The sequence below is a fragment of the Pipra filicauda genome, unplaced genomic scaffold, assembly GCF_003945595.2.
Source record: "Pipra filicauda isolate LSUMZ 115617 unplaced genomic scaffold, ASM394559v2 scaffold135_size2527700_pilon, whole genome shotgun sequence".
Classification (NCBI taxonomy): domain Eukaryota; kingdom Metazoa; phylum Chordata; class Aves; order Passeriformes; family Pipridae; genus Pipra; species Pipra filicauda.
In genome coordinates, this window is record NW_024103829.1 from 2,388,919 (window position 1) to 2,409,193 (window position 20,275).

Sequence of the window (20,275 nt, forward strand, 5' to 3'; positions counted from 1 at the left end):
AGGGCACAACACAGTTATTAGCTACCCAAACACTGAACCCCTTGTGTGGCCCAGATCACGGTCTGTCTGTGCTCTTCTGATATTCAAAAGCTATTATGCCCAGGAGACCAAACCTTTCAGACTGCTCCAAGATGTGAAGGCAGATCTTGGGGAACCAAGGCACCTGCTGAAGCAGAGGCAATGCCTGGAAACTCTCAAGCCCTCCTCCTTACCCCAAAACCATGACCTGCTGCTGGACAACACTGTATGGAAGCATTCATAATAGGTCTATGCAGGGTCCTTTTCCAAGTGGGTGATTTTCCTGACTGGCACCATCAGGTAATTAAGTCACGTCCATGGATGTGTCCTGATTCTGGACAAACACAGTTTGTAGGCAAAGTGCTGTTCTGCCTTGACCAACACCTCTCCCTGGAGTCCATGGGTAGGGGATCACTACCCACCAAATCCTCATGTTCACATTAGCAGCAACACAGCACAGTTCACATCTCTTTACCTAAATTCTCTCTAAATGGTGAAATAGGAGGGTTACACCTGAGTTGCCCATCAGGAACAGGGCCTGGCACATACTGTCCCTGCTCATCCTCCAGGTGCCCAGGAGCAGGGTAACAGCCTGCTACAGCCCTGCTCTATGTTCACCTTGACTGAAAGGGTTCCCAAATAACTATGGTTTCTCTACACTCGCCACCTCCGTTTCACTCCCTGGCCGGGCACCTCATCCATGCTAACACCCTTCTCAGCAGCACCAGGCCCCGGCAGCAAATTCCCCTCAGGGATCCTCAGCAAAACCAACTAACTGCCTCTTTTTTCAAGGCTGGCTTAGTAATGAAAGGGCTATGAGTGCAGCCCAGCACAGTGTCCAGATGCAGACACAAATGCAGAGCAAACTCTTCCATCCCATGCACCAGACCTCCCTTACAGCTCACACTGGGTTCTGCAGGCTTAAAAAGCTGCTCTGTAATTGCTATTCCTTTCCACGTATTCACACTTGTGATTAGGTGGCTAAAAGACAAGGGGAAACCTACTGAAGCAGAGCACAATTTGAGCACTGGCAGAAGGCTGTGGGGACAAGTCCTCCTTCAGGCCCCACAGCCATGCCCCCATGGCTGTCACCCCACGGTGTGCAGGGGCACAGAGCCCTCACCTTGCCAGCCCTGTGCTGGCAGCCTGCAACACATCCCCACATATATCCCCCCAGCCCTGGGGAGACATGCACCCTGTGAGAGAGTCCTTCCCAGGCAAGTTCTCTGAGTAGAGGGTGCCTGTGAGTAAATGAATCATCGCATTGTGCAGACTATTAATACCAATTGGTCACGGCTGGGTGGGCAGTGCGATGGGCAGACAGACAGCCTGCCTGCTTCCAATTAAACACAGTAGCAGTCATACAACATGCTACTGCAACTTCTTTAAAAAAAAAAAAAAATTGAAATCAACTACCATTTCCTAAGCAGCTGAAAACTATTAAACAACTGTTTGCAGGGTAGCTCATGTCATACGTGGGAGGCTGAAATGTAATGTAGAAATGAGAGGGTTTTTCCTAGTTGGCAGCATTGACAGCAACTATAATGTATGACTCTTTCGGATGCAGCGTGGCAGAAGCAGAGTGAGGATCATCCAGTGCTATTCACTAGAGAAATTGTTACACATAAAGAGAAGACAGAATCAAAGATCTCAGGATCATGGCAGAAAGGAGAGACAGAGGAAAAGAAGGAAAGATGTGGTTTACTTTTGCAGTTTTAATAAGGATTTGTAGGGTAATGTTGTGTAAAGGTAATACAGCTGGATCTTTAATAATAATAACTAGAACCAACTCTCCATGTTAAGTGACCTTTAAATATTATTGTCTCTTTCAGTTTACCAAAAAGACATTTACTTCATGAAAGATGTTATTCAACTCTGTTTAAAGATCCAATAGGCTAAAATATGCTAAACTGACATTTAGAATTATCTCATAACACTTTTTTTATGATAACTCATATTCTTCCCATATGACTTGAATGAGAGGGGGTTTTTCTGGGTTTTTTTCAAGTATTTTGAAACCATTTCAAATAATAGGCAGATATTGCCTGAACATCCAGGCTATCTGTAATGATATTAGGACCTTTCTCAATAGCTGAGTAATTACTTCCTTATTACACTCAAGGCAAGTTGAAATCACATGCTCAAGATTTAAACCTACATCGCACAAGCAAAGGAAGCATTTAGAGTGACATTCTAGATACCTAACTGTGTTTTTATAATAATCAGAGTATATGTGGTATATTGCCTTAATAATCTGTGAAATCAAGACAACTGGGAGCACCAGAAAAAAAAAATGTGTTGTGTTAAGGGGCGAAAGGCAGTGGAACTCGAGTAAAGGTAGACATGGTGATTCTGCCTATAGTGCAATCATTTCCCAGGGCCCGTTTCAGACATGACCATGCACGAGCAGGGGATTGCTTAGGGCAGCACTGTGTGTTGATGTGCTGGAGCCCCAGTTGCTGCCCCAGGGGATGGGTGTGCAGCCTTTTGCCCTGACACATCACTCCCTTCCCCAGCCCCCAGCAGACACAGCAGCTCAGCACTCCTCCCCTTCCAGCTCGTTGCAGAGGCACACCCCAATTTCCCTATACTGGCAAGACAGCTCTAGCCTCCAGGTCTTCCCTCCCTTGCCAGATACTCTAAGCCCACCTCCAAATGTGTTGGGCATCACAAACCATGCTTGAGAAAACAAGAAACAAATATTTCTTATTCTTTCTTAGTTCTGTCCTCCATAAGAGGGAGAAGTTCAAGTTCTGACACTCTTAAACTGGGCAGAAAGCAGGAGAAGTCACCCAGCAACAGCAAAGGCGCAAGCCATGCTTGATTTTTTTTAATTCTGCATTTTCTTATCCTGCAGCATTTTCCACTCCAGGGGCCTTCCTGCCCCAGGCTACTATGTTATAGCCCAACTACCTCAGCTCCTAGTGAGAGATGAGTCCCTTTCCCTGGGCATCCTTCAGCTCCAAAAGAAGGGAAAATCAGCAGATTGCCAAATGCACCAAGACCGTGGATAAGTAAAGACATGGTAAAGTAATGCATGGTAATAAACACCATCCAGCAATCTGCTTTGGCACTCCTAGTTATGGTATTTCATAATACAAGAAAAAGGAGACTGGTCATTTATGTGACAAAAGACTGTTAAATGATTTAAAGAAACTCATACATACACAATCAGCAAAGAATTGAAGTGGAAGATACAAAGAAAATCAAACTCTTATGAGACTTTTAGTATTCCATGATTTTGCCAAAAAATGAAGAAACAAAGATAGAAGGGACAAATTATATAATAAGAGGAATAAGACTAATTTCATAAATAAAATCTGTAATATTTTCTAAAAAAATGTTCTAGATAAAATGCTCATAGGATGTGTTTTGGTTCAAGTGGGCTTTAACCTCATGCACAATATTTTTAATATTATAATTTAAGAGAGACAAACCTAATTTTTACTTTGATATTATAGTTAATTTCAATTGAGCTACCAGCAAAGTATATGCAAAATCTAAGCATCTAAAATGCTGGAGATAATCATAGCATACCTAGCTCCTGTAGAGCTCTACTGTGGAAACACATTATTTATCAGTTTTGCATCTTCCAATGAATTTCAAAAAAGCATTATCTCTTTTCTTATTCACCATTTGTTTAGTGAGTTTTGGTAAATTCTAGATCAGATATTATACGTTTGACAACACGAACAACTAATTATCTTAGAAATCCACGCTGATAAGAAAACTGCACAGTAAATACATTATATCCAGACAACAGCAGAAGGTAAGTTTGTATTTCATTTGCTGTGGATTGCACTAGTTGGTAAATGTTTTCTGGCAAGTGTCCTTCAAATTCCAAAAATAATGCATCCATTTTATGGCATTATCTCATTTTCTATTATATTTGTTTATATCTTCGCAGTGAAACCATAATGTTATTAAGGGTATCATTATAATAGAAAATTGTATTCGCTTTTAAAACCCTGTTCTATTTTATGTGTATATAAATAGGAACATTATGATCATGCATGATTCCCATTTGTCCTTGCTATACTCTTGACACTCCTGTAAATGGAAGCAGAGCACCAAGCCCTTACCTAGGCTTAAAATACTGCCCCTTTGATTAGCTGCACGGAAATTGGTTTTGCTTTTATCATGCAAAATCTGACCCCAATGGTTACATACTCAAAAAGGTACAAACACTGTGTTTCTCTTTATCTTTTACCACCAAGGTAGGTCTCTCTGCATCTGTATTTGTACAGTGTGGCAACTGCAAACCACCCAACATCTGGCAGAAGACTGGTTTTTGAGGGGTTTTAAATGGCTAACAGCAGGGAGGTGTCTAATCCCAGGTGCACACTGGGGAAAAGCGTGGCATGCTGTCACTCTCCATCAGGTTCCTGAAGGGATATGTGATACCCCAGGCTCTTTGAGGGTGCAACTTGTGCGATTATTTCCCAAAGTGCAATGCAACAACCTTCTGTGGGCACTGACATGCGTCTCCAGGAACAGGAGGAGCCAATATTTCCACCTGTTAAGACAACCCAGCCTACAGAACTCTACTTCAGAACTCAAGAGGAGCCAGACAGGCTGATGATGGTGCATGGAGCAAGCCAGGGCTGGGCAAGGGGAGCCAGACGTGGTGCAGTAAGAGGCATTACTGTGGGAGTATCTGCCCACCTAAAACTGGACTGGGCTACCCTATTCCTGTCAGTAGAGTGCCACGTCCCCTGGCCACATGTGTGCAACACTGTGACGCTCCAACCCTGACAGAGAGATAAGGCACCTAGGCATAACAAAAAAAATCAAAAATCATAAGCAAGGTGTTGCATTAATGAAAGTAATTAACATTGTGATTGCTTAGAAATCAGACAAGCTCAGATGATTTCATGTCACCTGATGACAAATTAAAAGCGGTGAATTTGAGAGCAATTCTTTATTTTCCCCAGATAAGATGCAATTTAATTTCAGCATCTTGAAATGTTTTACAGAGTGCAGTTGTGTCTCCTCCTTGCTGACACAACACCCCATAGTTCAGGGAACACTAGGGCATGTGATTACAGGGCAGATCCCAGTCAGATACAACATGTAATTAGGGCTGATGTATGGTGCTAGGCTCTGAGAAAACCCAGAAGAGTCTGGTCTAAAAAGTTCTCTGAATTGGGGTAATTACAATATTAATCACAATCCATTGAACTAAAGTGGAATTAAATACAAATTTTCTGTTTATATAGTAAACACTGAATGACAGTAAGTTAGAAACAGCATTTTGGTCTGGTTTAACTGCCTAACATCTGGAGAACATTATTCAGAGTCATCAGCCATTTGGCCAGTGCCCAACATGGAAGCAGTTTTACCCTCTTTTCTCTAAACATCAGCACAGCCTCATCAAAACACATGTATTTCTCTTTTCTCTTCTCGAAATGTTCCCTTAAGTAGTTTCAAATATTGTAGAATTTAGATGGGATAAGCCACTTGTTTCTGTTTAGAAAGCAAACAAAATTGAATCAAAATAAGAGGGCCATTTTAAACATTTAATTTAAGCAATGATTGTGCTGCTTATGAGAGTTCGTCTAAAGGCAGTTGTTCCAGCTATTTAAACAATATGATTACATGGCATTTCACAGGATAAAAGAGACAGATTACTAGAAAGTTGAAAACTGTGTGCCCTTGTTCTATATAAATATGTACACACAACCTACCACTGGTTACTACCAAATTTATATGAAGTATAATTTGGTCTTTATTACAGTTGCTGTGCTTGAAAAGAACCTCTTTACTTATGAAGAATCCTTTTTTTTTTCTATAGTAATGAAAAAACACAGTTGTCAGCATAATATCCTGACATTCAGGATGCCAGCCTGTCTCTACTGGAGTCAGATGTGAAAATAAATAGATATTAAACTGTCAGTCAATGAAATTACAAAGTCAAGAGCAGCTCTAGCTGCGATCCTGTGTGTTCTGTTTGATGGACACAGGTGTTTAAGTGTTATGAAATCCAGCAGAGTCTCAGAGTGAATAATGCACCTTCCAGCAGTTCTGCTTTAGCCAAAAGAGCTGCAGTGAGCTCCCCTCTCACCCTGAAGCCCCCAAGCAGTCAGTGTGCCCTAAGAAAGGGAACAGAAAGGCCTTCCAGGTTTATCAGAGCTAAAACCCAAGAAGTCTTACAGCCTGTGTTATGGCATACATTGAGGAATCAAAGCTACACTTCTCTGAAACTGTGAAGGTTAGTCCCACTGGCTTTGCATACAAATCTAAGGCAGATGCCCAAAATCCACATAATTTATTTTTTATTCATAAGGCACTTAAAGTCAATCATCTGTCACTAATAAACATTAACACTATTAAAAATTAATGATCATCCTACAGCATGCCGAGACAGATTCTTCTTTCTGTTTGATGAGTATTGGAGCAAAGTACATCGCTTTCATTTACTGACTCTGAAAGTGTTTATGCTTTGTATAATGCTGCTACTTCAGCTGCTCCTCTGAACATCACTGACCCCCTTCTCTTGGAATGCCAAGACATGATCAGTCTCGTGAGAGAAAGCTTGAAAGGATGGGTTTAGCTACAAATATGTGTCTGAGAGAAGAAAAATAAACCATAGATTCAAGGTTATCACACAGCACAAGCCTTTGTGATTACAGGGCTTTTTGTCTCCCTTTCCACTCTCTGCTAAACTGTAAGATGTCTGTGATGGGGGACATGTGTTCCCCACTGTACAGGAGAGTCCTGGACTCAGGTACCATACAACAAGTGGACAATGAGATTGGAAATAACAGCTCTGACAAGACTACCTGAGAGTCTCACAAGCTGAAACAAGAAAAGGCTTCCTGAAGAGCAACTAAAAAAGGTAACTTCACCAAAGGTCCGCACAGTGTCGCAGGGCACTTTCTTCTCTTAGTGGGTGGGAGGCAAAGCCCACTGCTAGAGATGAAGGAACAGCTTGCACCTTAACCCTCAAAAGGACATTCTCTCTAAAAGTAAAAATGATCCTAAACCCTTCATCTTTTGTGTTCACATTTTCAAATATAAATCTTGGGGAATACAGTTTCCCCATGCCTTTATGCATTTCTGTCTTGTAGAGGCAGAACTCATAACTCAGCACTGTTTCCTAACACATGCTCATCATGTTTTGTCCTGCTCCTTCTTTTAGCAATTACTTAATTGTGGGAGTGCTGTAAGTATATTATAATCACTTGATACACAGTTGATTCCGTTAAAATGCAGATAAACAAATCTAACTAACCCGGCATTAAAGACCAGTCTAATAGTAGAAGAGAGACAATATGATTATGCACATCAAATCAAAGTTTCTGTGAGTTATATCAAACCTCTAAAAACAAGCTAAACTTAAGGTCTCAGTACTAATGCTATAATAGGAACACTTGCCAAGACAGAGGACATATTAATCTCCCTCTTGCAATTTACAGTCTAATATTTCAGTGCCAAACCATTTTTCACAGAAAAATGATGACTGTTAAGAAATAGGAAGATCTGTGTAGAATTAAGTGACTGCAATCACCCTGTTTTCTTTCCTTACTAATGTTTCACATGAAATAACTAATGAGGATTTGCAAAGAGGAGCTATCAGAGCAAGAAATGTAGTGGCCGGTTGGAAAAGCATGATGCCACAGGACCATACTCCCTCTGCTGAGGATTGAGAAGGGTTCGTATCACATACGTACTACCTTCCTGTCAGCTATTGCCATTACGAATGAAACTTGAGGCCATTAGAAAAATGCTGTCATTCAAAACCTATTCTGCCTTTCGGAGTACAGGAAGTCAAGAAGAAGTGAGAACTCCCTGCAACGTCCTCAGCAAGACCCAAAGAAAACTCTTTCAGACACTGCAGAGCATCAGGGACCAGTTCAGTGCCTCGAACACCATTTTTACATTTGCACATCTCCCATCTTCTGCACAGCCACACAATGATGGGCAGCTCTGTGAGTCATGACTAGGGAACCAAGACCTGGTCCTGCAGTCACACACACCAATAAGCCCCATAGAACATGTAATTAAACAGTTTTGAACAGAATTAAGTTATACAACCTTCCAAATTTCAGGCTAAAGACTATTCAGAACAATACTTTTTAGTCATGCCATCTTGTCCTGCTGCCTGCTCTCCACTGCCAGTAGATTTCTTCCTAATTTGTCTAATTTTTATCTTAGAATTCATGCACTGACAAGCCAAGTTACACTTATAAAGACAGCTGGAATTATAGTCAAGAAAAAGATGCATTAAAGCATCATTATTCAGACTCAAAAATGCAACAAAACTGTTAACCAGCTTTCCTTATCAGGTGAACGTGTCTATTGCTAAGTTTTTGTGCCACAGTTACATTCAAACAGACAAATGCTATCTTAAAATAAAGCATTTATTTTTTTAATCTACCTATGAGAAATGGAAAAAACACCTTGAAAGTAAGCTGCCTCATATCAAATACTTAACCTAAAAGCTTTACTATTAAAAATATTTTAATTTTAAGAATAATTTTGAGAAAACCTGTCAGCTAAACTACAGTGCCTAATTTTCCCTTCTTCAGTATAAACCACAGATTCATTGAATGTTTTGGGTTGGAAAGAATCTTAAAGATCATTTGGTTCCAACCTCCCTGCCGTGGGCAGGGAACTTTCCACTAGACCAGGTTGCTCAGCCTGGCCTTGAACACTTCCAGAGTCAGGGCATATCCACAGCTTCTCTGGGCAACCTGTTCCAGTTTCTCACCACCCTCACAGTATAGACTTTCTTCCTAATATCTGATCTAAACCTAGCCTCTTTCAGTTTAAAGCAATTACCCCTTGTCCTATCATTACATGCCCATGTAAAATACCTTGCACCGACTTTCTGCAGTGTGTAAGTTTGGAATTTATTTTCATTTCTAATACAAAACCTGATGAGTTTTTACACTGTCCTGTGCAAGCCACATTTCTATAGATTTGTTGCAGTTGGCACGACCTAGTCACACCACAGCCAGCAGACATGTACGTGGGGTGGTTCATGTTCCTGACTGCCCTTCCGGAGCAGCTCCCCAGACCACAGGGGCTGGGAACTGCAGGACTTCACGTGAAGCTGAACTGCATTTCAGGTGGGGCAATGGCAGGCATGGCACTGGCTTTTGAAATACCACCAGCAGAGGAGCTGAATGAGGAGAGGTGTCCATGGGACACAGTCTGAGAGGTTGTCCACAGGCACAGCACCTTCATTTCCCAACCTGCCCTCACTGTAGGGCATCAGCCCCCCAAGCTGGGTCTCTCTGCTGTCTTGTCTGTTGCCCTTTGTTTTCAGGTGAGTCACTCAGGTGTCTCCTTCTTCCCACCTGGAAAGACACAGACCCCTTTGCCTCACTAGACAGAGGCGAAGCAATGCTGCCCCCCAGGCCCATCTGGAGACTCATCAGAGGCCACACAAATTATAGAGAGCCAAGGACTTCATGTGGGCCTCTGGCACAAGTGACACAGTGAGAAACCCAGATCATTACAGCAGGAGGGAATATGGGCCATGAGAAAGAGCGACGCTGCAGCACCAGTATTTATAAACACAACTGAGGTCTGCTGTCTCTCTCATATGATTGCTGGACTACAAACTACAGGCCATCTGCCCGCAGTCTATTATCGCAATCTGTGAACAATTAGAGACAGGATATTTCATTTTAGAAAATAGCAAAATTAACAAAAAAGGCACAGAAAAAAAGCCAGAAAACAACCAAAAAACAAGTAACAAAATGGCAGTCAGCCACTGCACAGAGCCCCACTTGCCAACCCTTGAACCCAGCAGCTCCCAGACCCACCACCACTGCATCAGCTTCTTCAGAGGGGATATGACTTCTGCTGAGGCCATGGTGGGTGCCAGCAGCAGCTCTTCTGCAAATACAAGCACCTGACACTGCTCTCTGAGACCTGAGAGCACCGTAACCCTGCCTGTGAAACCAGCTCACCACGTGCAGGAGGCATGAGGGCAGACATAGTACACATGGCACTCTCAAAGGGAAATGTCCTCTTCCCAGCCAGCAGCTGAGCTTGCATCAGAACTGCCAGCCCTTCTTCAGGCTGTCCTGTATCTGCCTGCACCATCACCATCCTCCAGCCCCCTCTCCCATGTTGGAGCTGCTGCTGGAAGAGGACCCTCTGCACCTCCAGCCAGCTGCGCCCTGCAGGGGCTGCACAGGGCTGCACAAGGCTGCAGTGGGAGGCAGAGTCTCCAGAGACATAGCACCGATGATGCGCTGGGCCCCAGCCAGAGAGGCAGTAGGGAAGGACATACCCTTACCACTGCTGGCCTTTGATCTGCAGTGCTGCTGCAGAGAAAGCTGGGTAGATGGCAGCTGCTCCTTAGGTGGTTGGCTTGCTGTCACTGAGCAGGGACTGGCAACGTGATCAGCAGGAGATGGGGTTTGTGAGTGCGGACTGTTTCCTACTTCCAGACCACAGATGTAGTGAGTGAGTATCCCTCTCTTGGAGGAGCCTACTGAATTTCTATGCAAAAAAATTCCTTCTGGAGTGATGCTTTTACCATGAGGCTGGGGAAAGGCTAGATCTTGGGATTTTGCGCTTTCCTCATACTTGCTATCATCACATGGCCATCATCTTGCATCTGAGTTTCTACACCCACATCCCACCCTTTGATGCAGGACAGCTTGGATCCAGACCAAGCAGGCACTCCTCCTTGGTATCCCTGTGATGTCCCTGTTGGTCAGGCAATGGCTGATTTCAGGAGAAGGCTGCCTGGAAATGCCATGCCCTTCCACTCTCTGATGGTCAGGCCCTACCTGATGGCAGTCCTACACACTTCATGGCCCAAGGAGAACAGGAGGCAATCAACTGCTGCTCAGCACTGGGTAGTGCAAGGGTGAGATGAGAGACTGCCCCTTCTGCCATGGGATAACCCCAGTTCAGCTGGTGCTGTGCTTCTGGCTGGGGCTGGGGACCTGCACCTGTAGAGCCCTGGCACCGCTGGAGATCTGTTTTCCCCAGGGATCTATGTCATGCTCCAGGTAGGAGACTCCAAGGATGCCCCAACAGGCACCGACAGATGGGACAGGGTAGCTGTAGGGAGGCAGCGTGGGATGGCATCACGGGGCTGAGCCAGCACAGTCCAATGGAGAAGGCTTAAAGAGCAACAAAAACCACACACATGCAAAAACTCTGCATCAGTCTGCAGTGTAGTCTGAGTAATTACTGGTTTCTTACAACAGGGAAATGGTAAAGAAAGTAAAAATCCAACTGCTTTAAAACAACAGACACTCTCAATTCATTTCTAATTTATGCATTCTTGTCATATGAAAGCCACTTGCTTAAGCTGCTTTTCTATCTATTTGTAGTCTATTCAGACACACAATGCTCAGTGGGGGTCTGTCTCCATGATTCATTGGCTCAGATTTCCTATAGAGTTTACACGATGTCTACTAAGCCCCATACAGTTTTGTATCCATTATAACCAGGGACAAGCAAGCAGGGCTCAGGAGGCTGAGCATCCATCTAAGAATAGCTTCCTGTCTTCCAGCTCTCTTCACAACAAATGAACAATGGTTACATTTTACCGGCTAGCACTGCATGGTGAGGGGAAATTAGAGGAACTTGTCTGAGTTAAATAAGGGAAGAAGCATTTAGAGTGAAGCTCCTTAAATGAGCAGGTCAATAACTAGTTTACTGAGACCAAGGCACATAGCTAATGAGAGAATAAAGAATTATTCTTGTCAAGAGAGAAAAAGATGCTGCCCTGGTTTTGTGCTAAATAATTACATTCATTATGTTTAGGACAGTCTTGAAAGTGGTCTTCTGTACTAGTAAATTCATTAGCAAAGCTAATAGGCAAACTACTACTGGGGCAAATCTAAACAATTGCAATAGGATGGATGGCAAAGATGGGGAAAGGTAGTATGAGAGCTAAGAGCCAAAGTTAGCTTTAACTATAATTGAATTTATCTTCTCATCAACTTTAAGGCCTCCTTCTGGGCTTGAAACAAGGAGAGGAAAAGGTGTTGAAATGAAAGGATATTCACTTGATTCGATTTGTTGCTAGCTTTTCCAGCTTACCAAGCTTTCTAAACTGACCTCTTGACACATGACCACAATTATAAATCCAACAAAAATTAAAACATTAGCTAAATTGGCTCAATGTTTCCAAGTGACAAGAGACCTCAAATGTGTCAGGAAACCATCTCTCCAGCCAAAACACTGTAAAAGTAACCAGGTTTTGAACTTACCAAGAAGTTCATGAAACTTGGCTGGGCAGCAGAAAGGTGGGCTCTTCTTCTTTAATCATGCCCTGCCTAGACTGTGATCATAGGAGCTTCATAGGTACAAATGCAGCACTTCGAGGTGAGCCTGGAAAATTATTGGAATCAATTGACTGAGTCTGCAGAGCACAGCAGTAACACATGTAGGACAGAGCAGATCACTGACAGCACTTACAGCAGTGTCTGGCACTGACCACAACTCCAGGCAGGGCCACACAGCCCCTCCACCCCACAGGGCTGCCTTCACTCACAAACTGAGTGAGGCACAGGGGAATGGGGACAATTCCTGTTATTGAGCTCAGTACAGGACAGAGCTTTGGCTGAAAAAGCAGAAGGGATTTTTTTTTAAATGTTGAAACGGTTTTTAGCATTTTGAAAGTGAGATTCCACAGTGATTTTTTTCTAAAAATAACTTTACACTCTGAAATGAAAATGCATTATGATTGAAAAAAAATACCTAATAAAAATGGGGGGGGGGGGGAAATCATCAAATATTTGAGTTTTTTTTCTTTGGATGTAGAATATAAATAACTTTTAGTTAATTTAGTAAAAAACTCCTTAAACCATCTGATTCAGATTTAGCTGGGTTGGGTTCAGTTTTGCCACTTAACCAAAAAGCTGTTATACATCATCTGTGTCTAGCTGTTTTAAATGGACACACAGGGTATTGGCTAAAGGCATCCAAAAAGTAGCTATTCAGTAATTGGATTTTGGAAAGACAGAAGTAACTGAAATGAAGCACATAGCTGAAAGAAAAGAGAAGAAAATCTTTTTCGCCAAGTGGAAATGGGAATAAATGTTCTTGGCTACTGTTGCAGCCTGAAAAGCCAGAATAAGCCTGAGGCTCCCCAGTAAACCGAGTTTAGAAGCCTGCTCAGCTGATCTCTCATCTCTTCTGGCAAGTTGCCTTATCCAGTCAAGTTAGAAATTCGGGATCTAACTTTCAGTGAGAAATTGGAAAGACAGATATGTTGTACCTGTGAAGAAAGACATGAAGAGAATTGTCTTTACCTAAACTAAACACTGGGAAAACACTTACCATCTGCATCATTTCAGTGAGAGGCTGATCTCCCTCTGGCCATCACAGTGCACCTCCCCTGACGACAGGTCTGGACTGCATCGGCTGCAACACCAAAGGAGGTTGAAGAGCCTCCGTCCATCGACAGAAGAAAATCTGTGGTCATCCTTTTATAACCTTCTTGCGTGCAACTACAGCCTTCAAAACCAGAGTGAAAAGGTGCAAAAAAAATTTTGAGATCTCTACATAGTGACAAAGCTTCCTTCTTAAAGAATTTTTAATTAGTCATTTCCATAGGGAAGATGAAAACTAGAAGATAACTATTAAGGGTGTGGGAAAGGTATCAAAGAGGTGTTTTACTGAGGACAGGCCTAAACATGGGCTGGGGAGAAACTGGCACTTTGTTCTCTTAAAGGTCGAGACCAGACCTGGCTTTCCTCACTAGAATTTTGACAGTTATTAAGTAATACAAACACATTATGCAATCTTTACATTTAGAGACTCTAAAAGTTCAGTTTTGGTCTGAAAAGTGACTATGAAAATGTCACCTTGTTTCTGCACTTATCTGCTCCCTCAAGTGTCTGCTCTCTTGTCAAAATATATCCATTTTACTCACTAATGTTAATGGGAACCCCATATGCCAGGCAGAGAAGATTGGCCTCTTAAGCTTTACCTATTTGCCTGCTACTAAAGCGCACTTTTTATCCCAATAAGCAAGGGAAAGCCAGCACAGGTGCACCACAGTAATATGTATTATACTTTGCCTCATGCTGTGCTACCACCAGTGAAGCTTTATTCTCATTCCAGAACTTGTACATTTGCTGAAGGTTAGTGATGAAGTACAGTTCAGGTCATAAACAACTTAGCTTCATTTTCCACAACTAGACAGAGCAGCAGGCACTTAGGAAAAAAATTATACTAGCTTGTAAGTGGAACAATTTAATATAGAAGTAACTGATGACAAATAAACACAAAATGCCAAGGCAACTTGTACTCTCTTCCTTACATTTCTTTAAAATCAAAGCTAGTAAACTAGAATTTATTCAATCTTACCAAAGAAATCACTTTTGAATGTGAAATACACACTTAAGAAGGGAGAACACTGTGCTTCTTCCTGACAAAAACCTTTTGTACAAACAGTGCACCAAAAAGTCTAAACACGTGCAGCTATGGCTAAGATTTTCCAGCCACGTGCTGGAAACACTCTGCATTGTCATCCTCAGACAAAGTAATCTGTGTGGTAAAACCTCCTCAAAACAACAGAGCTTAAATTATACAAATGGCAAAACATCTCTGTCTTGTTTCTTCACTTACCTTCCAAGTGCAGAGGTTCTTTCTCCAAACATGTGATGCTTTCACACATGCTTCGACCAACCACCTCTTTTTTAAATCACATTAACTCTCTTGTTACCTAATGCAGCTGGAACCCCATCCCTCCTATCAGCTAAGATTTTATTTTCTCACTTCCTGCAGCAAAAAAATATTCATTGCTTATGGACTCCCATTGACAGGTGAATGCAATCTTGGTGTTGCCTCAGCAGCAGATTTGAGTCTTTTATAAATAGATGTGAGGCTTAGCCATAGAAATCTACATGAAGCTCTGAGAAGCACTGATTCCAAACTATATCATGTTGGAACAGAAGAAACTGTTGAAAATACACATTTATACTTTCAGTGTGATTTCTGGGCAGGGGAAGAGCTGTGAAGCAGCATCCCAGGCAGGCTGTGTCATCTCCATTCTTGGAGGTTCACAGGAGCAGACCAGATGAAATTCTGAGCAACCTGGTCTGGCCTCATGGCTGACCTTGCTTTCACTAGGAGGTCAGACCTAGCTCTCCTGTAGTCCCTTCCCAACCAAGCTAGGACTGTGTGGAGTGGAAATGAGTTTCTGCTTGGAGCCCCGACTTACCTCTCCTTATACAATACATATGAGGTCCTGGAACCTGAGGACCAGTGAAATGAGAATACAGATGAAGGTTCTTCCAAGATGGAGGCATCACCTAGGGCAAGGTAGCCTACCTCCTACATCACAACCTCCTCAATTAAGAAAAAAAGAAAGGTAGTAGTCACTGGCAACTCCCCTTTGAGAGGAATGGAAGGTCTGATACACCAGCTGGACCCAACCCATAAGGAGTTGTGTTGCCTCCCTGGGACCTGTGCAAGAAACATCACCAAGAAAATTCCCAGCCTGGTGTTGCCCACTGATTATTGCTCTCTACTGGTTTTCCAGGTAGGCAGAGCTCAGGTCTGTCAGAACAGAGAATGCTCTGAAGGGAGTAGCAGCAGACACCTCTGATATTTGTTTCCAGCCATTCAGATTAGCATTCTGCATTCACTGCTATTTATATCCTCTAACTTCTTGATACCTATGGCTCAGTGAACTTGTCCAAAACCTCTCCCTGGTTTATGAGTGTGAATTTAGTTTTTATGTTCACTGACTACTAATGAGGCATCTTCCTGCTATAATCCTGCATAAAATTAGGTACCCACTGTAAAACACTCCTACTGCTTTTCATTGGTTGTAAAGGGTATTAGGATCTGGCAAATATTGATAATGGCCATGAAGAAATGCTCACTGCTCTCTCAATCTTTCAAAGTGAATTTGGTTGCAATAAGTGGTCAAAACATGGCTCAGCACAAGAAAAAACCCTTCTCAGTCAAATCATACCAGTAAGGATTCTTGAAATCAGCATGGATCTGGTCTTAGCAGATCTGGGCAAAGTGCCAGGTAGCACCAGTGCCCAGTCATGCCACGGCACTGTCCCTATTGGCCATTCCCTTCCCACTGTTTCTGAATGTACCTTGTGAAAGGAGAGCAAGCATAGAAACTCTTTCTGGTTTATAGTGCCCATGTTACTGTACCTCCAGCTTAAGCTTTGCCATGCAGCCAATGCAAAATTAGCTGAGCAGCTCCCCAGACACATCTCAGTTGACTCAATTCTTCTGCTTTAGAAGTAGAGGAGGCAGAAGCACAGCACTCACTCATTTTCCTATGTGCAGAGCCAGCCTGTAGGCTTGGAGGAGGTACACGGTCTAGGGAAGGAGGTCTCACTCCCTCTTACTCTGCCATGAAGGTGAAAATAACAAACAACAGTTCAGCTTTCCACTACTGCAGGTCTACAGAAAGAGCAAACCACAGCAAATGAGATTTGACATAACAGTCCTAAACTGGTGATGGAAAAGCTGGCTAGCACATTTGTGGCTGAATTTAGTTATTTTGTTTAATGTAACAAATTATACTACGATTGTATGAGATCTGTATTCTTGGCCTTTAAATCAAGCCAATGGCTTTTAATATTTCAGTTTATTCTTAAACAATATTAATGGCTGTACACAGCAGACACAGCTTTATCAGAGGGGAGAACATTGAAAATTTGAGGGAGAACATCTCCATCTAACTGCCTATACCTGTAACTGAGAAATAAACGCCCTTCCCAAGGGAAAAAAAGGTTGAGGTTAATTAGGTGATTGTTGAACAATGCACATAAAGTTTCTGCTGTGAAACATTATTTTATCGAGAAATATATTGTACATCTCCACCTTGCCAGAATCTGATAAAAGATGGAGAGTACAGTACATACCATCAAATGGATGACAACTTCATATAACTTCTTCTGAAAGAAAGCAGCCTGTTGTTTACTGCATTTATCGACAATCTGTGAAAGTAGACCAGAAATCAGTCTAATTACCAGAGTGCCAGTTGTGCTTGTTAACACCAGCTTTGTGACCAAATGTTATTCCACAGTTGTCACATCACAAGAAGGTTTCATTACTAACATAATAGTGAACAAGATCACATGCCTGGCTATTGATTGATCTGCCACACAAAGGAAGGACATTTGTTGTCTCTATTATAACCAGTTACATCTTTGTCTGCCTGTATAATATGTACAGGAATGTATCACGAGCAGTTGCTGCAGTGTTTCCTAATTTCAGCCTGTTAGCCCATTAACAGCCCACTAGCACTTGCAGACTTTACCAAAGGACAAGAAATGACTTTGCCATAATTTTGTCTGGTACAATCTTAAAAAAATTGTTTTCATCAGCCTTCCTGCAATGGATTCTGCAATGGATCCTACAAGGACTGAGACTTACTCAACATTTGCATTATAAATATATCATTTCTGCCAAATCAAAAGATATTTTAATTCTTTCCAGACACAATTGGGTAACACAGCAGGAACAGTAGAAATATTCATTATTACTGTAGTTGAATGGCCCTGAAAGAACTATATCTTAGACCAGAGAAATGCTCTGCTAACAAGCACCTCAGACAAAATGAACTAAGATTGACCCTCAGAGCATCAAGATATTGCTTGACTGACCAGTCATAAATGCAAACAGCAGCTTTCAGGCCTGTTGTTGATATGAAAAGTGAACAGTCTTGTTTATTTTTCTATTAACTCAATAAATATTACAATATAAAAGTGGATTTGTTTATCATTGTGAGCCTACAAAAAAACAAGCATGCCTCATCATCTTATCTGATGATGAATGATTTATCAGGCAGAACGTGAATCTGCTTCTAACTGAGTCTATTTTCCTGTTTATGCTTGTTGAACAGATACAATTTAATGAAGAATATAAAGTACTTAAAAATCCGTCTACCATTAATAGTTTAATTAAACTGACATGTACTTCAAAAACAGAGAGACAGAAAACATTAATTTTGGTTATAAAGGGCATGGCATTATTAAAGTGCAATTAAAACCAGCATTCACTTACAAGTAATAGCTAAAACAATTTAATTATTTAACATTTCATTGACAGTTCTGGATAACTTAGCCACCCCAAGGTAGGTATATTCTTTGGTCCTCTTGTAAAGTATATTACACGGCTGCCATCACACCACAGAGACCTAAGCACAAGGTAACAGGCTGCTCCTGAGCAATATCTCACTGTACATCCCCTGACAAACACCTCACTGTGCCGTTGTCCCTTGGGGCCTCCAGTGTCCTTGAGGTGCTAGTTCCCAAAGCACCCCTCATGAACCTCTCCACTGGGGCAGGTAACAGCCCCTGCTGAGACTGGTGCAAAGTCTAGGAGATGACTGGTGAGCTGGCTCCTGGCTTTTGGACCACTGTTCCCTGATAAAAGCACTTATCTGGTACTCTCAGATATACTGAAGTACCTGTTTTCTTCCTAAACTTCATGTCTCACAGCTCTCTCTTTCTGTCGTATTTGATTGAAATTGATCAACTGGCTCAGCAATTATTTGAGGGAAGGCACTGAAAAAGGGAAGCAAAGAAAAGCAGCCCAGCCATGGGGGTCTCATTTTGCTTGGAAATGGGACAAAAAAACCCTCTCCTTTTCAAAGTTAAGACCCAAAGACGCCAAGAGAGAGTCTGCCAAAGAACTGTTGTAAGAAGACTTCTCAGAACTATAAATCGTTCTTGAACAAAGTATCAGTGGAAATGTCCCTGAAATTCAGCCTACATTTTTTTTTTAAGAACATAGCAACAAACAAGTTTAGAAACTTTATCTGAATTTCAGATTCAAAAGAAAATCTAGATGTAAAACACAGGACTAGTCTGAAAACAGCAAGAGATACAGTTCAATAAGGAATTTCAGTATTTTCAGAGATATATTGAGAAGAAAAGTCAACTTTTTGAAGCTTTCCGCCAGAAGTGAGACAGACCTGTCCCTCATAGCCAGGAATCCAACTGCAGAGACATCCATCTATGAATGGAGTGACCGTGTCTGAGTTACACCATTAGCCAATACACAGGCCACCAGGCAGCTGGCATTTCTGGGAAATGTTTGCCCCCTCCATGTGGGCAGAATGTCATGGCAAGTTCCAGGGCTCTCAGCAGAATTTCACAGGTCTCAGAAGTTCACTCAGACAAGGAATTGCAGGATTAATATCCTACTAACCAAGCACACCTATTCTTGAACACAGCCTGGAGCAGGTGTTATTTCAGGACTATTTAACTAGTTCCTATAACTTTGGTTTACTTATTTCTTTAGATAGTTAAGGTATGGGGAATGGCTGAAACTGCTCTCTTAATCCCATAAGAAGATACAGCCCTCTATCACCTCCTCCAGAGGAAAGGAGGGGAAAACCCAACAACATAGATAAAATGTTCACAAAAGCCTTTCTCTGTACCTTTTTACCAACCCATGGAGTGCCATTGCCTTTGTCATATCACCTGACAGTTACTGACTGTCTTCTAAAGCCCAGGAAAAGGAGAAGTCCTTCTGTCCACACTGCAGGTGGCTGAGCCAAGATGGAGCCTCTGGAATTAGACAGGGATGCGCACTGAGCCTGTGTCTGCCTTGCAGGGACAGCTTTCACACCTGGGACTTACACCAAGGCTCCAAACCTTTACACCGTGCTGCAGTGATGGCACCTGGGCTTACCCTGGTAGATAAGTATACCAGAAAGCTGATTGGGAAAAATATGTTTTTACTCATGATTTCATAGAGATGAAATCATTTTGTCATTCTACTGACAAAATTCTTTTTTTTTGCTGTACCTATAAGCAATGTATAAAAAATTAGAATAAAATTAATCAGTACAAAACAATATATTCCTTCCCTTCAGTTTCTCCATGGAAAAAAAATTCTTAATTTTAATCTCTGTTAAATTTAAGACAGATTTCTCTGCAGAGAAATTTAAAAGACTGAAAGGGTAAAGGGTGGGATTTATATCACAGAATATTCTGAGTTGGAAGGGACCCACAAGGATCATCGAGTACAACTCTTAAGTGAATGGTCCATATGGGGTTCAAAGCCACAACTGAGCTAATCTCAGGGGTTTTTAGTAGGATTCATTAAAAAATAAAACATAAACAGTCTGTATTTACCTTTTTTTCTCTACAGAGTATCATGATGATATATTTATTTTCAATGCAATCGTTAAGCCAGCCACCTTCATGTAAAAACACCTGCACTGACACATCTTAGGTTTTGCATTCAGATAAGTTATCCCTAAAAGAGTAAACAGAATCATAAATGGTCAGAGCTAAAGCATTTCAGCTAAAGCATTTCAGCCAACCAGAAGAAATCATAATGA

At 41.9% G+C, this 20,275-nt stretch overlaps 1 long non-coding RNA gene across 1 annotated transcript in view; it reads right to left on the minus strand.

Moving 5' to 3' along the window:
• LOC113998262 overlaps positions 1-20,275 on the minus strand; it is an 80,918-nt gene that overhangs the window by 38,294 nt on the left and 22,349 nt on the right. The window contains exons 4-6 of the long non-coding RNA XR_005562419.1: positions 16,842-16,916; positions 13,282-13,458; positions 12,210-12,330 (exon numbers count right to left, since the gene is read on the minus strand). This is a non-coding gene — a long non-coding RNA (uncharacterized LOC113998262). The remainder of the gene's footprint in view (positions 1-12,209; positions 12,331-13,281; positions 13,459-16,841; positions 16,917-20,275) is intronic.